Source organism: Frankliniella occidentalis, unplaced genomic scaffold, assembly GCF_000697945.3.
Source record: "Frankliniella occidentalis isolate FOCC.00 unplaced genomic scaffold, Focc_3.1 Scaffold82, whole genome shotgun sequence".
Lineage (NCBI taxonomy): Eukaryota > Metazoa > Arthropoda > Insecta > Thysanoptera > Thripidae > Frankliniella > Frankliniella occidentalis.
Window position 1 is genome coordinate 1,159,111 of NW_026267212.1, and position 17,868 is coordinate 1,176,978.

General features: G+C 50.2%; 1 protein-coding gene across 6 annotated transcripts in view; it reads right to left on the bottom strand.

The window, feature by feature from the left end:
- Window positions 1–17,868, bottom strand: part of LOC127749724 (dual specificity calcium/calmodulin-dependent 3',5'-cyclic nucleotide phosphodiesterase 1C-like) — a 196,489-nt gene that overhangs the window by 137,488 nt on the left and 41,133 nt on the right. Inside the window, exon 1 of one of the 6 annotated variants that reach the window (XM_052269112.1) lies at window positions 3,063–3,262. The exons of the other annotated variants lie outside the window; for them this stretch is intronic. The gene's annotated coding sequence lies outside the window, so the exon portion shown is untranslated. Of the gene's footprint in view, window positions 1–3,062; window positions 3,263–17,868 lie in introns of those variants that run through there. 6 annotated transcript variants of the gene reach the window in all.

The following is a 17,868-nucleotide window of genomic DNA, read 5'->3' on the forward strand; positions in this document are numbered from 1 at the left end:
GGTGGTTTGGGGTGCAGGGGGCGGGAGGGGGGCCATCCATTAGAGCAGGAATACAAGAGAGAAAAGGAGGCGGAATTCCTAAGGCGGTCAAGAGGAAGGTCGGAACCATCACAGAGCTTTGTGGCCGCGGGAGATAAACCATAGACACCTCTTCTATCTTGCCAGTTTGACGTCATTACCTTTCATAAATAAAAGGAATTAGTGCAAGAGGTCTCCTCCCCATCCTCTCTCGCGCCGTCCGTCCCGCGGCAATCATCTGTCTCCCCAACCCTCCTTCAGCCCCGCCCCCTCCCCACCCCTTCCACCGCGGCGAGGCGAGCGAGTAAAGGTCATTGCGGTGCGACGCGTGATTAAATTTACCCGCCATTTCGGTCAGTCTGCTTATGAAAAATTCAGGAGGCAAACCGATCAAGTCAGAGGGGAGGTGCGGGGGTGCCTCGGGTGATTGGGGGCGGTAGGGGGGGGAAGGGGACGGGAGTTGTCTTGGAGCGCCGTGCTAATCCAGGCCGCCGGCTCAACCATAGCGCCGGCCCTGGCCGTGGCAGAACGTACGGTTCGAATAACCCCGCCAACTCTCTTTGCAACAAGACTTTTTTTTTATTACTTTTTTTTTTTCTACAACGTGCACCCAGCATCATTAATGCCGGGTCACGACGGAAAGAGAGGGCTGCAGAGGGCAGAGAGTTTCGGGCAGCCAGCGCTGCTGCCAGCGGCAGAGAGGGCGGGGGGAGGATCAAGCAGATGGAAAGATGGATGAAAGGCGGTCCAACCCCCCTCCCCCTCCCTCTTACTCCCCTTCTCTTGGCGCATGATCCATTGCGCTGCCCGCCGGACACAGCCGGATGAGTTTTACTCGAAGAGTAAATAGAGAGGCTAGCAGCTGAACACGGAAAGGGATGAAAGAAACGCTCGCCAAGGGGGGGCAAAAAGTAACGGGGTTGGTGACGGCAAAAAGGTTGCTTTAAAAAAATGGATGACGGAATATCGCCAACTTCTACTGCTGATGAGGCGGCGCAAGAGTGAAAGGTACGCGCTAGAAAGGAAGGCGAACGGTCTAAGAGGAAAACTTTCGGCGATTGGATGGAAAAATGAAAGGCAAATCCAGCCCGACACTTTTTTTTCTCCCCTCTCGTCATTATAAAGTAAATAGTGGTTTTTTGTCCGAGTCGGGGTCTTTGGCTGAAGGTCTGATTAGGCTTGATTAGGCTTCGACGCCCCATGCGACACGCGGACGGTCGGGTGGTCAGCAAAGTCGAAACAGGAAACTTTTTTAGAGGATCGCGCAGCTGAGTATGACAAGAAGAGAGTGATGGGAGAAAAGGGAGGGGCAGTCGCATCCCAAGCGAAAAAGTTCGAATAAGTTATCGTCGTCACCCGCCATAATATGATGGGGTAAATCACCCCTCCCCCCCCTCCCCCTAATGCCCATTCTCCACACGGCGAGGGCTGGGACAGGTGTGTCGAGGCGTACTGCGATTGGCGAAGCCCCCACCCCCAACACCCATCGGGTTTCACGAGGTTCCCTCTCCCCTGCGACAATCGTCGAACACGCCCGCCATGCCATTGTTTCGATATCTCTATTGTCGTTTTCGATTGTTTACCCTGACAGCCGAACAGGCCGAAGGCAGGGCAGCGCAGCGGCCTGCACCCAGAAAATGATTTCTTTCGATTCCATGAAATTTCATTGTTAAATGATTCAATCAAATCAGATTTTTTTTTTTATTAAAGTGAATTACTTTGATTCAACGCGGATCTCGATAGGTCAAAGCAGATTCGCTTCGGATGAATCGAATTTCAAAAAAAAAATGCCTTGAATCAAAGAAACCCATCTGCGGACTATCGACAGCAGGACAAAATGAAGCCACCCGCTCTACCGCAGAGGTCGAACGTTTATTTTAATTTGATAAAATAAGACAAAGTCGGATGCGTGATCGGTTTTTGCAGAGTGTATTTCTACCGCAGACGATGTTATCTGGGGTGACATCGACTCGGATACTCGGGCGGGGGTGGACCCGCGTGGTGCGGGGCGGAGGTGGGGCGCGGCGGGGATGAGGTGGGGCGCGGCGGGGATGAGGTGGGGCACAAGGCGCGGCGGCCGCATCTGTCTGGACCAAGTAGGTAATGGAACGGGCGCGCGAGGCGAGGCGGCGTCGCAATTAGTTAGGAGATGAGCCATGGTCGGCCATGGCCCCGGGCAGCCGGGGGTCAGAGTCAGAGCCGGCCAGCAGCCTACGCACAGGTCTGCGCCACAACGGTGCGACATTACTAAACGAAGGGGCATTCCCAGTCCCATACACAGTGAGACGTTCCAACTGTTACAACAATGGGACTTTTTCTACTGTGACAGCAATGTGACTTTTCCCACTGTTACAGCAATCTGACTTTTTCCACTGTTACAGCAATGGGGATTTTCTTACTGTTACAGCTATATCCCACAGGTACAACAATGGGACTTTTCCCACTGTTACAGCAATGAGACTTTTCCCACTGTTACAGCAATGAGACTTTCCTCACTGCCACAACAATAGGACACTACGAGTGTTGAGTGTTGCGACAATAACAATAAGACGTTCCCAGAGTTACAATAATAGGTAGAATTTTCGCAACGTTACAACATTGGTATCTCCTCGTTCATATAGCAATAGGACTTTCCCACTCAGACGACAATAGGATATTTCCACTGTTACAACAATGCGGTACATACCGACCCATTGTTACAACAGTTCTCTCCTAGTGCTCTTGCCCTGGATTGACTAAAAGCCCGGTCCGCACTCTCTCTCGTGAGCCCAGAGCAGCCCCGTCCTCAGCTGCCGAGGCTCCACTGATTGATAGACTTGATTGATTGACACCCTCTAGTCCGTCCGGTCCACGGGCAAAAATATTACAAGTTCCTCGATTAAACGGTCAAATCTTTCGACGGTGTGAATAAGGGGGAGGTATAGCGCCCGTCCGTTATTTTGCCCTGCTCATCGTAGGACTAATCACAGCCAATACGCTCAGAAATAACTCCCTCTCCATCCCACTAAAAAAACACCCGTCTATGCGCGTGCGCGCGCACACACCTCTCACGCAGTTGGTGCTCGCGGACACACGTTACGACATGGCGGCGTTGACAACGACCCCCTGCACGCGTTCTCTCCCTCACTCTCTCTCTCTCTCTCACACACACACACACACACACACACACAGACGCGCGCGAGTGCGGTGCGGAACGGGGCGCAGCGGCCGCGCGGCGGAGCGGCGTGGTGCAGTGCGGTCGGGCGCCGCGGCGGTCGGTTGACTGCCGGCCGCCCCCGGCTAGGGGGATGCACGGCCACGTGGGGGCGGCGCGCATGCGCTAGGGGGCGGACTGGGGGCGGCGGGCTGATCAGGGGGTGGGGGCGGCACAGGACCCAGTGCGTCAGCGACAACGAGAATAACAGAGCCGGTGCAGCAGAGCGCCTGTCGGGTAGGCAATGCGATGCACGCGTGTCACGCGGGCTGGCCTATGCAGAGAACCGCAGGCGTCCGGTCAGTTCGTTTACATACAAAAACTCCAATGTGTCACACAGAAAAAAACTGACGCTTGTGCGGCAGAATAAAACGAAGTGACATAAGCACTTTACGTCGAAGCGCAGTTTTCCGGCGTGTGTAACACCCCCGCCACACATTGGTGCAAAACATGATAGTTGTCCATCATGCTGGACCATAGACTGTTGGACTTTATTGCACCCTATTTTGTACGGCACAGTTCCACTGCTCGATGATAAAATAAGCTTTGTTCCCATTACTGTTTCTCCTGTGTTCCATGCGGCACGAAGCAAGGAACTAGTGCTGATAAGGCAAATTCGCTTCCAACAAAACAGACAGGGAGAAGGAAGTGGAGGAAGGGGCATGGAAGTTGGGGGAAGAGACGGGCGCAGCCGCACGTACACATACAGACACACACACACACACACACACAATCGTACATACACAAACACATACACATACATACATGAGGTGCCTGCTGACAGACCGGAATAAAGTGGAAACGTCACCACATAGGCACCAGCTGACGTTTACATCTACATTGCTTCGCTGCGGGCCAGAACACTGTCCAGAAAGCTAAGCGACTACGAATATGTTGAGTTACCAAGCATGCAGACGGACACGCAGACACAAAAAAACAAGACCAAAACCTTTTTATCACTTGACGTTATTCGAAGGATCAGCACTCAGAAAAGCATTTGATCCGCGCAACAAAAGCGGAAGCCAAAATAATTTTACTTCCGTAAGACAAATTGTGGTCGCCCCGCTCACATGATTTAGTCATGTTGATAAAAGTGTGGTCGGATTAGAAATATGTTTGTTCGCCTGATCATATTTTGTCTAGAGTTCTTGATCAAATGTTTAGGAGGCCCCAATACTTCTTAAGGAGTAAATTTTTATTGCTTCAACAATCTTTTTTTCGTTATTAAGACAAAACGCTTTTTTCAGTGCGTTGCACGTGTGGGTTGGAAGGAGGGACAAGGAGATCCAAGAGTAGAAGGGGAGGGGTTGTCAGGCTAGCGCGTCGCGCCCTCGCCTCGGCGTAGCCTTGCACAACCACGGCGGCGCTATGCTGACCTCCAGCTCTATGGGCTGCGGCTGGGGGGTGCCAGGCGGCGCCGGGACCTAACCCACTTACATGGCGGACTCCGCCTGGACCGCGGGGTGTCTCTGAATACGTAATGCCGGGAGAAGGGAGGAAGAGGGGAGGGGGCGCCACAAGTGGTCAGGCCTGCTGTGCTACCGCTGTCCACCAGCACCGCCTGTCCCGTCCCTAGTAGTCGCGTTTCATACGGATCATACCCGGCTCGAAAGGTCTAGAGGGAATAGACTACCGACGGTAGGGTAGGGTGACGGGGGAGAAGAAGGTAGAGGGGCTGAAACTTTAATCGCCAGCAACATTCTTGAACCCTGAAAGCAAATTCTGACTCTGTATCGCAAAGGAACAGGTCGTCCGTTGTTACGCTACACTGTGAAAAATTTCAAAGAGTTCGACAGTGAAAAGTTGCAGCACTGCAAAAAATTATGACAGGAAAACTACAGATCGTCCTGCTAATTATTTTCCAGGAACTTCTGTTATTCGAATAACAGCATCGATGTAGTTTTAATGGTTAAAATTTGGTACAGGGAGCAATGAACAGGACCACTGTAAGGCAAAAGCGCGGACAAAACTGTCCAGTGGAGCCGTATTCGTACACTGTACCGTGTAAATCCTGGGCTTTCCGGTGCTACAGCAACACTGTACTACGCGCTCTGTACCATAGGTGGAGTGACTAAGAGCGGCATCTACAGTAACGCTGTAGATCGTTCTGTATCAGACTCTTATTTTTTGCAGTGAGCCTTCCAAATCGTTTCTAACCTCAACCCGCCTCAACCACTGTCGAAAAGGTGTATTATAGATCCGCATGCTGGATGTGGCCCCTCCACCACTATTTTTCTCCCGGCCGCCTACCGGCCCCCGTCGGCCGGACACACATCCACGCCTGTGTCGTGTGACGTGACCACAATAATATACGTTGTTGCCGTGAAAATAGAAACGCCAATTAGCCGCTACGTGTTTCACTTTATACAGTTCAGAGTTGAGGGCTTTCGTGACGTATTTTGTGCCCGAATCGACCTCTCAGTGTCCGCCTCCCTCTCTCTCACGCACTTTCCCGGCTCCACCTTGCTTTTCCATCTATCGCCCCGAGGACGTACGACGACTTTCTACCCCTCCCCCTTCCCCTCCTTTTTCCTCCCTGCAGATTTCCGGCGGTGTTTAATCACGTTTTTGTACCATGCGCTGCGCCAAGGGCGGCCGCTGGCAATGAGAGAAAAAAAGAGGGCAGGACGATGGAGGGGGGAGGGGGTGTCTTTTTCGTTTCAGTTCCGATGCCTCTTGTTATTTTTGCTCTTAGCAAACTTTGGCCCGAAAACCTCATTAAGGGGAATAAGGACGGAGAAACGCGACGGCCGTAGGAGAGACGGGCGGAGAGGGAGTAAAATAAAAGATGGCCTCGTCAGACGGGCCCTTTTGTCTTTGTGGCCCGATAAGTTATTTCTCAACGCGGACAAGACAGGCGGCAGCAGAGAACAGCTTTTGGACGCTCCCCCCCCCCCCCGCTTTTTTCCTTACCCCCTGCTTCCGCGCAAGAGCATCCGAATCCCAGCTCGTGAATTTTTCATCTGCACCGCAAGTCTATATCACAGCATCTAGCAGCACCGCGGAGTCGTGTGGGTCTATATGTGAACGCCTGTGTGTATGTGTAAGTGGAGGGGAAGGGGGTCAGTTTGAAAGCGACAGCTTGAGATCCCCCAGGTTCCCCATCCCCCAGCACACGGGCCTATCTCAACTTTTCACTCGGTGCGCTAGAGGCCTGGCGAGGAGCCCCCCGCCAGAGAGAGAGAGAGAGAGAGAGAGAGAGAGAGAGAGAGAGAGAGAGAGAGAGAGGGGGGGTGGATTCGGAAGTGATGGATAATTCAGCGGCACGCGAACCTCTTTACCTCAGCCCACCACCTTTCACTTTTCCCGCCATGCCTGCTGGGCCAGCCCCCCCCCCTTACCCCACGCCTTGGGAAAGGCTCAGGGAAGGCCGTCCTGCTGGTTCCACTGCTCTTAGTCCCTTCGACGCCGCATCTCACTGCTCCCTTCCCCCATCCCCCCAACCTCTCCCACCCCGCCCTTCCTATGCCGCGCGCAGACACTTGAAATGGGAAAGAACAATTTTGTGTCTAGCGAGGATGTACACAATAGCCGAGCAAACCCTTGGGTCTTCAGCATTATGTTGTGCGTACGACCTGCACAGTTTCAAGAAGCCACAGCTCTGCACAAATTTTCATGCCAACCAAGGGAAAGTCTTGTGGTGTTCCACAACAATTTCGCTAAGACGCTACAATTCGTAGATGGGTTTAGTACAATAATGACTTCTTTTTGATTTGCTTTCCGAACACATCTTTGCTGGACACAAAATAGTCATTTCCTATTTAGTGGCACGCCTCCGTCCAAATCCGCCAAACGTTGTGCATTCTTCGAGAGCGCGTCGCGGCCGCCGGGCCTAGTGGGCCGGAACAGACAAAGTTGGGGCGCACGCGGTGAGAGCGTGGCGTGGCAGGGCGTAGCAGGGCGTGGTGGGGCGTGGCGGGGCGTGGCAGGACTCGACGGGATTCGGCCAAGTTTGCGGCCGGGGCGGTCCCCAAGTTCGCAGCCGAGGTTTACCGCCGGCGCGGCCGCGCGTTCCTTTCTCCTCCTCATCATCTTCTTCTTCTCCTCCTCCCCGCAACTTCCGGCTGGCTCGGCACCGGAAGCGGAACCACGAGCGTCCACGACCAGGTTGACCGAAACGGACGATGAGAATTCCCAAATTAAATGAATCCGCGGATGGTTCGCGGCGCAACCCAAACGAGAAAACACGGAAGCAGTCTATTTCTGGGACCGGAAACGCAAAAATGTCAATTTTAAAATGCGAGCGTTGTTGCCCACGCGCAAATTGCAAAACGAGCTCCAACCTGCACTTTAAATGGAGAGGTATGGGATGGAGGGATACATTATTGGTATCCAGACCTTGACACACACAAGGTATCCGCGGCAAATCATTCGTCCTTTTCCAACTACGTTTGGTTTGACCCTTGCACGGTAAAAAGAACATCTTGGAATTCAAGTAAATTCCTTGAAAACTGTCTTGAAAACCAAGTAGATCGCTTGAAATCCAAGATGTCATTTTTACCGCGTGACACCTCTCCTCCCCAACCCCACGACCACAGCAAAGAGAAATGCACTTCCGTGTTCAATCTCCATTGCTGTGTGTGGGTGTGGGGGAGGCGACCTCTGCCACCCCACCCCCGATCCGCCACACATACATATACACTCACACGTATGTGCTGCCGGTGGAATTGCATTTCAAACAGTAGCAGGCCTGTGGTATGGTGACCATCGTGACACAATCCGGCGCAAACCATTTCATATTGGGGTCAGTGGGGACGGGCTTGGTGAGCCAGGGTAATCCCATGCCCACCCACGACTCGTGGGACATATGCAGTTGATGGCGCATAGGTCAGTAGTCGATAACCACTCGTAGCTGCGAGCTCTCCTTACTCTGATGCACCCGGGAGAAAATTGTAACAGAGCTAGGGCCGCGGAAACGCAGAGTTACCTAGTATTAAATCGCATTAGGTAACATTTCCTGAGTTTACAAAGTCATAACGAGATTAGCTGAAATTGTTGTATTTATAGGTTCGTTGGGGACAGACTTGGCTGACATTGTGTTAATGATCGTTTGTACATAATTTCAGTATTTACCAGCATCGAATAGAGGGCTGAGAAACAGTGACGACACAATAACTGGTAAAGCAAGGAATCATAACTTAGGTGTACTAATGTTTTGACATGAAACTCATTCTCATTGAGAACTTTCCACTTTCTAATGTTGTCCACCTAAAAGGAAAAATTAGCAAAAAACCTTAACGTGATCATTGATGATTGCCGATATATCAGCTGATTGCTGATATATCAGCAGATATATCAGCAATCATGCCATGTACCGGATGATTCAGAGAAGACGCAGGTGCGAGCGGGTTTGCCTACCCAAGGGGCTATGGCACCTTACGGGCAGAGCGGGTAGGCAGCGTGCACCTGCGTCTTCTCTAAATCACTCGGTACAATCTAAATGTCAAGGTACAATTTTTGTCCGTTGCAAGATGCGTCTGCGTGTGCTCATCTTGCAAGATGCAATGTTGCAGCTTGTAAACTGACAACTTTGTGTCTTCAGTTGGACAGAATAAAAACTTGCCCAGCAGGAGATACAACTTTGTCAATTTGTAGGATTCAAAATTGCATCTTGCGAGATGTGCACACAGACGCATCTTGCAATGGACAAAAATTATTGTCCCTTGACATTTAGAGTGTACACTAATCTAACAGAAATAATCAATGATGGCTGATTTATCAGCAAACTATGTACAATGTTGAGTTTTCAGAGAATGAGTCGGCCATTGCCATTCCGAAGGCCAATTTTGGCAAAGTTCGGAAAAAAAATATCTAAGTTTCCCGTTAAACTTATTGGCAATTTGAACCCTGCCACACTTTCGGCAATAAAGGTTCATCCCCACATTATGGCAATGAAGCCTTTATCGCCAGATTTTTAGTGGTAAACTGCCAATGCCAATTTATTGGCGATGAACCTTCACTGCCGACAGTCTGGCAGTTTTCAAACAAATTGATTCCGCTGATGAATACTGCCTTTGGAATTGCAATGACCGACTCATTGCCGCTGGAAAGGCATTAATTTTGTCTTATTGCCATTGGCTCGGCAATGCCACAAAATGTAGTACTTTCATTGCATTTGGAGAAACAAAATGTTGTATTGAAACGACAATTATTTTTTTTTTTTTTTTTTTTTACTTTTTTTTGATGACCAGCATTGTAGGTAAACAAGCATACCATCCATCAATAATTTATTGTTTCAAAACAAACAACTCATTGGGGTACGACAAAATAGCTAAGTCATTAAACAAAGTGTCGTAACAGAACGAGAAAGTTTTACATGAACAGCATGGATTGTTTTCAAACAACTAATTTGTTTTCGAACTATTACTTGTTTTCAACGGCACCATCATCATTTTTGGCGGAAGTGAGATTTTCTCGTACTTCACCATCATATTAGTTTAACTTTTAAGATTATTTTACTTGGAATTTCAGGGATTTAAACTTGTTTATTTTATAATACATCACATATTATCAAACAAACAAGATGTTATCGACAAAGCATCAAATTTTATGTTCAAGCAAAGAGTAAATCAGGAAACGAGCCTTTTGTATTTAAATGGCATTCCTTGTTTCTAAACAGAACTACTCATACCGAGACAAGTAATTTTTTACGATATTGTCCTACCTTCTTGTGTTGAAACGACATATTAACATGACAAGATGTTATTCGTATATAAGAATGGTGCTTTGTCGTTACAAATTTTAATCGTTCTTTATAAAAACAAATAATGTTGTTCTTGAACGGACAGGTTATAAGAAAGTTTGTCGTATCCATACAAGAATTTTTAACAGTGTAGAGGAGAAGCGGGAGAAGCGGGGCGGGGTGGGGTAGGACGTCACACAAAAAAGTCGCTGTCGAGGTTCGACCTTCAGATGGTGCTTTATACCTTCTAAAGTAACTGTGCAAAGTTTAAACGTTGTGCGACAACGTTTATACCCCCGTATCGGATTGCGATTTTCGTTGCGGACTTCGATTTGCCACGCGGGAGGCAGACATCTTGAAAGCCACTATCCCCCCACTATTTTGGGACCTACCTTGCTTTCGTTGAACTTTGGTTCAATATTTTGGACAATGTAAGCACAAGGAACAGTGGACTTGCCAAACCCATAACGAAATTGAGTCAGCAAATAGTAGCCTGCCGCCTTATCAGTATACATCACGACATATTTATCAAGCTGTGCGCGTGGGTCGGGTTCCGAGTACAACTTGGCAGTTAAGATAACGGGTTTTAATGTTCATGTTTTTCTAGTCCGGTGTATCTGTATGTATATATAGGTGAAAACAATCTAGTTTTCTTAAAGGTACTACTCCAACTAGCAATGGCAAACAAAGCGATACTGCTCGTCGTCGTCCTGGCCCTGACTCTGAGCCTTCACACGGTAAAATAGGTTTCTTGAATTTACCAGGCACTAACTTGAATTTCAATGAAACGGCATTTAAAGAGTGCGCTGTACTCTATACGACGATTTGCACTGAACACCAGGGTGAATGTCGCTGTGGACGTTAGGGTGATACCATCAGCTAACAGTGACATTCACTTGAACGTACCGGGTGTGAATGTGAATGCGCAGCAGTGTTGCGGCATTGCATACTCAATATGGCCGCAGGGGCCATGGCCCCTTACGGGTCTGAAGAGTGGACCAACCCGCAACACTGCTGCGTATTCACAGTTACACCCGGTACTTAAAAGTTTAGATATTTGCACTGAAGGATACAGTGCTGCAAGTTTCATTGAAATTTAAGGTGAAAATTCACCGAAATTCACCGTAACCTTGTGTTACAGCAATGACCCCTCTAATCTAATCAATATTTCTTGACAATCATATCTCATCATCTCCGCAGGTATCATGTTATACCGCAGCCCAGGTCCAGAATTGCAGGGGCCCAACAACAAACTTTAAGATCATCAGATGCTCAGATGTGTTCCTGGTCCAACGCAACGGTTTGTTTGATTGTTTGATTGATTTATTTAACAAAGCTACAATGTTACTCCAAAAGGCAATGAAAGTACAGTATTACCTTTTGTGGCAATGCCAAGCCAATGGCAATAAGAAAAAAGTAATACCTTTCTAGCGGCAATGGGCAATGAGTCGGTCATTGCCATGCCAAAGGCAGTATTCATTGCCAATTTTGGCAAATTCTCCCCCCCCCCCCAGTCGAAATAAGCGTTTTCGACCGCTAGCAAACGTACGAAATAAATATAAGCGCGACGGGAATCACTGGAAATCAAGCATGTCGGGAATCATGAGTACACAACAAAAGGGAGTTCTTGCTGGGTGATCCGCGCCGTCTTTTTAAAATGCATATACTGTACCGGATTCACGCGTGCGGGCGGGCTTGCCTACCGTCGCTCGCCAGGGCACCCTCCGGCGCCGTGCGAGTATGCAACCCGTCCGCACGTAAGAATCCTGTACAGCATAAGCATTTTAAAAAGACGGCGCGGATCACCCACCCTGTATGGCAACCTTTCCAATAGAAATGTATATAATATAAAAGTAATAAATTTTTATTCCCTCACCTACAAGTGCACTGGAAACGCAAGTGTGAGAATGTCGCGCATCGATGCATAATGGATCCATTCGTACACTTACGGGGGGTAACATGTGAATTTTTCCTAGAAAATTCACACCAAGCATCACTTTGTAATTGCAAAGTAAATGCTTCGTAGTTACAGAGGATCAAAATACTTCGCAGTTCTGCAAATCGAATGCTTTGTAGAACAGTGCACCTACAAGTGAGCGACATTTTCACACTTGCGTTTCCAGTGTGTGTAAAAATTTTGTCGCTCAACTACAAGCGTTGTGATTTTTTTCACACACTTGCAGGTGTGCGACATTTTGTACACTTTGATTTCTAGTGTGACTCATTGCCGCGGCAACGCGTTGACATGGGAAGGTATTACTTCTGTCCCATTATCATTGGCGTGGCATTGCCACATAAGGTAGTACTTTCATTGCCTTTGGAGAAACAGTGTAAATTGGGGGCCAAATTACCCACCCTTCTATTCCTCCTTACGATTCACACTATGGAGGAACAACTTGTGTGATCGGCAATACTAACGTGTTTAAAATCAACAGCATCCGCGGGGAGACAAAAACGCCTATTTACAGCGTGTGTTTCCAAGTCGGACGACGCTACGAAGCGCGAGGCGCAAGCCATCGTAAACTGCCTGGGATAGACGAGATAACGAAGAGGTCTTGAACTACAAAGACGATTGACTTCATTCTTTTCCTCAATATTATCCTGCAACTCAGGTGCTTTAATAAATATATCTTGAGATAGTAAAGTCCCGAAACTATGCATTGCCTTATTTTCAAGACACTGAATTTTAAAAATATAAAAAATTGTGCGTTGGTGCAGGAGAGGATACTGTAAGAGGAATGAGACAGCAAGTAATGTGAGTTATTCCAGTGATTACACTAAGTATTAGACACAACTGCACTTCAGTTTGTATATATACAACACTGCTGCGCATTCACAGATACACCCGGTACAAATGCTCTATAGAGTACGGGATCGAGAGCCGCGGTCTTAAAACGGACTCGTCCCTCCAACCGCCTTTGACATCTTCCGATTCTTTACGTTAAAACTTGGAGGCAGTGGTTTCCGTGGCACGTCTCGTTGGTTTGGTATGCGGAGTTAGATTAGATTCCGCTATAGATGAAGAGGAAGGCGTACCTGAGCATAAAAGTTTGTGGTCCTGCGAAGTGCTCCAAACAGCGGGAGTTGGTTGGTTCATTTATTTCGGTTCTTCCGTATCGGCGTACATGTTTTATCCCGAAAAATATCGAAATAGTGTTGCCTTCAGGTATTGGCACCTCAACGTCTCCGCGTTGTCTTCAGGTAGCCTGCTCCGCGCTGTCTCCGGCTTAGCTCCACGATGTCTCCATAGGTTGGCTCCCGGTTTTCTTTGAGATGGGTCAAAACTGGCTCCAAAACGGATCTGATGTGTCTCCGATAAGGCCCCCCCCCCCCCCCCGATGGCTCCAAAATGGCTCCCCGTTGTCTAGGAGCCGGCCTGGCCTCCAAGGCGGCTGTGGAAAGGCTACTTCCGTCGTTTCATTAAATTTCCTATTGCGGAGCCATTCGGAATGGCTACGGTTCGGCTACACAAAAGCTGTCGAGAGTGACAACAGCGACCCTCCGCGATGTGTTGAGAATGGCTACGACGGAGCCATTCTAGAGCCATGCTGAGGTCGAATTTTTCTGTGTGGGGTTAAGACGGTGTGCGGAGCGGCTGCGGGCGGGGGTAGGCGGTAGGGTCACAGAGAGATAGGCATCCCCGCGGGTATTTCTGCTAAATACCACCAGTGCCAGACGCATGCTATATAGCTATCTTTGACGTCCGGCGCCTCCTTTGCCTTCACTAATATCAAATCAGGTTTACAATGTAAAAAATTGTACCGGGTACAGGAAAATTTTCCATGGAAGATGTCGTACAATTACAATTAAAATTTTTACCATTTACAAGCCCTGCCTATCGACTTGAAATCGAATAACGAGCAAGATTGGGAGGTTGTATACATGTACGATGTACGACTCGTTTTGTAAATGGCAAATTACAAAATATGTCGTTCATGTACAAACATATTTTTCACAGTGTTGGGAAACGACATCAATAAGGATTGGATGTGGCCACTCAGTCCAGTAGCTGGCTGGTGCTGCTCCCCACTGAAACTCAACCTAGCTCATCATCCGCCGCAAGCCAACCGTAGCTCACACTCTGCCCCCTCCACACCCCTTCCGACCTTTAGACCTTTATCTATCCCCCCCCTCCCCTCCCCCCACACGCCTCTAATTTCGCACCCTTTCGACAACGGCTCAGATTACCGACAGCAGCCGGAACATCCAAAATAAAATTAGCACGTGTGGTGTAAAGTACCGACACTTAGACTAAAGCTTTCGAAAAAACCATTGCGATCATTTGAATGTCATAATGAACAATTGAGATTTGCAGATTTTAGGCAAATTACAAACTTTCGAAAAATATGCTGTGACAGCAATATTTTGTATTGCAGTAGCCGCAGAACTGCATTTAACTTAGCAAAATTCTATATTAGTTTATTTTTTTGTTTTGCCGAGACATAGTATCGTGACTACAAAAGGCCTCGGCCGCGACATGGTTTCGCGGAATAGGGCGGCCATCGAGGCTAAGCTTGTGTGTTCACACTGGTCGCCGCTGATCTCCCGCGAGCGCCACATGGTTAATGCATGCGCGCCGGGTCCCGGCGGTCCCGGCTCAGGAGAGAAATTGAGTCACTTTGGTCGGGTCGTGTGGCCGGCCGGCCCCGCGGCGGCAGAACCCAAACGTATCCGCCCCCGCATTAATATCTGACCGGTAAGGGAGAGAGACCGGAACGGAAATACAGAGAGCCCAACGCACCTCTAGGGCCTTACCTTACGGTGGTACAGACTGGACTAATAGCTTATCCCGAACCACGATCCTCAATCTCTCTCTCTCTCTCTCTCATATAAACACACACTCACACACAGTACACCCCTAAACCTGCCTGAGTAATAATTAATGTAACAAGGCGGCAAAGCGTCCGCCACACGTCTGCCCCCCCCCCTCTTACCCCTCCCGTAACCTACGCCATTCGTCACCGACACTTTTTGACAGACTGCTCCCTTTTCCCGTCCGGTGAATTATTCGTGGCGCGCGGCGCGGCGCCGTGTCGCCGAGTCATCCTGTCTGTCGAGTCACGCCGGTTCGTATGGCCTTGCGCAGGGGGGAATTCCATATACCCGAGAGCGACAGCAAGCGCAGCGGCCGGGCAGGTCACGGGACAGATGTGGGGACACGTCAATACGGACGAGTTCGACGGAGAATAAATGCTGCGCCACTTTACCCGGAGGGTAAACTCCGCAGGCCACCCTCGTGCCGCCTGCTGAACACCCTAACAAGTCCCACGGTCACCACAATGGTCCCTCTCCTCCGTCAGCGCCGCCTCAATGGGGTTGCCTGAGAAGGCGACTCTCTCTCTCTCTCTCTCTCTCTCTTTCTCTGCCATTCTTGCCCGCCCACTCTCTCTGTCCCTCGCTTTCACTGTTGTGGTCGGGTCGGAGATGGTGCGCAGGAAGAGCATGGGTGCGAGAGAGGTGCAGACGCGAGAGTCTGCGTCCTTTGAATATCAACGAAACAACACCGACAATGCCATCGGCAAAGCATAGAGGTTTGCCATGAATTTCGTATATGGAAGGATCGGGAGGTCACCCAGACCCTCTACCTTGGTTTTCGAGAGCGCACAATTGCAAGATTCAATAGGTAATAAATAGCTTGAAAATTTATGATGCTCACCCATCAGCTTACCATGCCTCGCTGATCGAAGCGGCTAAATCCGAAATGACGACTCACCTGAAATGAGAGCAAAAACACAATTACAATTTTCTGCAGAATGATTGGTTAGTATAAACAAACAGGCAACGAAGTCGCCTCCACAGGGAAAAAAGTGGTTTTTAAGCTTTAATGGGGTTTGCAAAGACATTTTCGACTTTGTAAAGGCACAAAACCCTTAACCCTTTGTTTTTCCAGTGTCAACGCTAAAAAATTTGCCTTCGCATCAGAAAGGAGGCGACCTTCAAGCCGACCCGTAAGCGCCATCGTAAAAGCACCCGCTCGCCCCCCACGCAGAAGCGCCAATATCGCGCAATGTTGCACAAATATCCCCATCTCCTCCTCCCCCCCCCCCCCTCCTACAACAAGGGTAGCGGGCGGGGCGCGGGCGGCGTGTCGGCGTGTCAGCTGTTGTGGGCGTAACGTGAGAAGACAAAGGGACTCGTAATTTTTCATCCCGCCGCCACCCCGCCCCGCCCCGCACGGGCCTTGGGCCGCCACTTTCTTTCCATCGCGGTGTTATTAATTGCCGCTCCGCGTCTTGGCGGCCCCGGCCGGCCGGGGGGGATTCATCGCAGACCAAACAGGCGAACGCCGAGGAGCAGGGCGATGACAAAGTGACGCCCGAAGGGAGAGTGAGGCGCGGCGGGGACACGCTCCGGCCGAGGAGAACAGCGAGTAGACGCGAGACGAACCGTTATCGCGGGATGTACAAACGGCCTCTGAGGGCGCTGAGGAGGCAAGAGGCAGGCAGGCGCTACTGTAGTGGGGCCGCACTACAGGTGCGCCGAGCGGGTTGCCTACCGCGCGTTCCGCGGGCGCTCGCCCCGGGGCCGGTGGCGCCACCCAGCGGCGGGCGCGGGAACCAAGCCGCGGGGGGTGGCCGGCGAGCGGCGCGCATACCCCCCGGCGCCGTCGGCCCGGCACGAACTTCACCCCCGCCGGCGTCACGGACGCACGCGCGGATGCACGCACGGACGGGGACGTTAGCTCGAAAGGTCAATCAAAGTCAACTACACCGCCAAAAAAATACACATAAGTTTTCCAAACAAAAGACAAAAACTTACTTGCGTGAAAGGGGTAGCAGGCAGTTGGCAGGTGCGCGTACGAGCTCTCCCCAGCCGACTAGTGCGGCTGTCAGTCTGAGAATGAGCGTTTAATTTCTAACACCGGCCGCACCTTACCCTACAAAACTACTCAATCTTAAATATGAAGTGTTTGCCCAATCCATTATTCATCATTGTATACTGATACTGTATGTTAATTTTGAAGAGTTTCCAAGGTTCACAAAAACCGGTGTGGAGTTATTGGTCGTTTGGAATCGGTTTTGGCAGAGCACTACGAAATTCAAGGGGGAGGGGCATACCTGAAAAAGGCGTGTACACAGTAATGATAGGTAAGGAACTGTACCAGTGCAGAAAACATCCAAATACTCCACAAGACAGAGAAATTTGCGTCAACATTACAAGCAAAGTAGAAGATAACCACGCGAAGCGTACACAGAAATACAAGACTTGGCCCCCATCAACGAAATTTTTCGTGAGCCGGTATGGCCCCGGCTGGTTTTATCCAGCCTGAGTACGACTGCAGGCAGAGTGTATAACCCAAGCAGCGCGCGCGCGCAACTCGCGCAAGATCTCGCACAAGGACCCCGCAGCAGGACGCGCCGCGGCGGCCCAAACAACCCGAACCAAGTAAACCCCCGAGGACGGCTTTATCAGGGCAGCCATATGGAAGACCGACAGGGAGGAAGGCGAGGGGCGAAACAGGGTGGGGTCTTATCTCCTCCAGCCCCGCGAGGGAGGGAGTGAGACAGAGTTCATACTCTAAAGTGCCCCCTCCGCCCCCGCGAGGGAGGGACTGAGTCAGAGTTCACACTCTAAAGTGCCTTTTCCACTCTCGCGAGGAGAGAGTGAGACAGAGTTCCCACACTCTAAAGTGATCCCTCGCCCCGCGCCTCGCGACGGCGAGGGAGGCGGGGAGGAGACAGACAGGCAAACTCGTCCACCTCATTGGCTTTGGGACGCAACGCAGTCGCCTCTAGTGTTGTGGTGACGCGGCAAACACCTCCGGGTCTCCTCCACGCCAGACCAACACAACTGACAGCCGCTGAACGGCAGAGTTTCGCGGCTGAAAGGCGCCGCTCGGACAAATAATCAACCTCCACCACCGAATAGTTTCTGCAGCCGCTCTCTAATTATAGCCCTGATTTCCCCAGCCTAATACGCGACTGGCTCGCCTAAGCCCAGCACAGCCCCTCCCCTGATTGGAACACTCCCCCCC